Source organism: Echinops telfairi, unplaced genomic scaffold, assembly GCF_000313985.2.
Source record: "Echinops telfairi isolate 266 unplaced genomic scaffold, ASM31398v2 ScPeMD7_7410;HRSCAF=8448, whole genome shotgun sequence".
Classification (NCBI taxonomy): Eukaryota; Metazoa; Chordata; class Mammalia; order Afrosoricida; family Tenrecidae; genus Echinops; species Echinops telfairi.
In genome coordinates, this window is record NW_022111310.1 from 16,565,584 (window position 1) to 16,566,873 (window position 1,290).

The window sequence follows — 1,290 nt, forward strand, 5'->3', positions numbered from 1 at the left end:
GAGGACATCGTGTCCGTTTTTCTCACCCCCAGAATGCCTTAGAATTTAAGACCCTTGAAGCAGGTTCAGGCCGTTGCGTCCAGCGCCCGCCCCAGCCCCTGCCAGGCGTCTAAAAGGAGAAGGAACTGAGAAGAGCTCCTAAGAAGTCCCCCCGCCAGGCCGCAGCTCCACGGGACCGTCGCGGTTTAGAAACGATGACACGTTTCTCAGCGTTAAGTGAGAACGACGAAAACAAATCTCTGCTTGGCAGCGGCCCCTCCCACTCGGGTGGGGCCGGACGGAAAAAGCACAGATACAGTTCGATCCAGCTGCCAGAGGCTGAGATTCATCCCACGTGGGAAAACTAGATTGGGGCCCCACCTTGTGTGGCTGCAAACGGAAGACCCGAGTGTCTTCCCTGGAGGCAGGGTGTCGTGGTTTCGAAAGGAGAACTGGCAGGACGGGGCTTTCCACTGCCGTGAACTCACAGGGCCAGCTCTACCCTGTTGGCATCGACTCGGTGGCGGTGGAGCTTTGTTGCTGGCTTGAATCTTCTCTCGAGACAAGGCCAGAGCAGAGTAGGCTGGAGCCCCTGAGTCGTGCGCATGCGCAGCCCCTTTGGCACCAATCGGAAGGGTACAGGTTTGAGTCCACCCAATGGCGCTGTGGAAGAAGGCCTGGCAATCTACTTGTGAAACAAAAAGCAGAAAGCCTCGGGTGCCATTTCTACTCTGGTACATAAGGGGCTGCCCTCAGTGGGATTCGCTCTTGGCAAGTCCATAGGTTAGACTGAGAGGCTTTAGGGGAGTCTTTGGACTCCCCAAAATGCGTGGGACCTGATACTTTCTTAGGGTATTTCCAGCTTTGAACATTCTCTCAACCCTCTCGTCCTTTCTTGCTGATTCCACCTCTGCTTCAGAAGCTGCCCTTCAGACAGCAGCTGGGCTCCAACTACTGACATTTTGGGTAGAGCTCTGTGTGTAGCCCACTATACATTTTGTTGTAATAAGCCATTTCTTTGCCGTCCCCCACCCCGCCCCCACTAGACAGTTAGCTCTAGGAGGGTCCAGGATTTGTCTCACCTTTCTGTGTATCCGTGGTCCAACAAAAAGGAACGTTTCTTGATGAAGTAGCTCTCCTCTGGGGATGTCTTAGTCTACTGCAAAAGGTGCCAGCCCCAGGCTAACGTGAGGAACCCAGTTGTGGCACTTGTTTGTCTGATTGATTAGCCACTGGGGACATTCCAAGGAGCTTTAGTGGTGCCGTGGCGAAGGGCTTGGCTGTTAACCAAATGATCAACATTTTGAGCCT

At 54.0% G+C, this 1,290-nt stretch overlaps 1 protein-coding gene across 1 annotated transcript in view; it reads left to right on the top strand.

Annotated features, from left to right (window-relative positions):
* Positions 1-35: 35 nt before the first annotated feature.
* The window catches only part of SLC31A2 (solute carrier family 31 member 2), an 11,990-nt gene continuing 10,735 nt past the window's right edge, over positions 36-1,290 (top strand). Inside the window, exon 1 of the mRNA XM_045296592.1 lies at positions 36-713. The gene's annotated coding sequence lies outside the window, so the exon portion shown is untranslated. The remainder of the gene's footprint in view (positions 714-1,290) is intronic.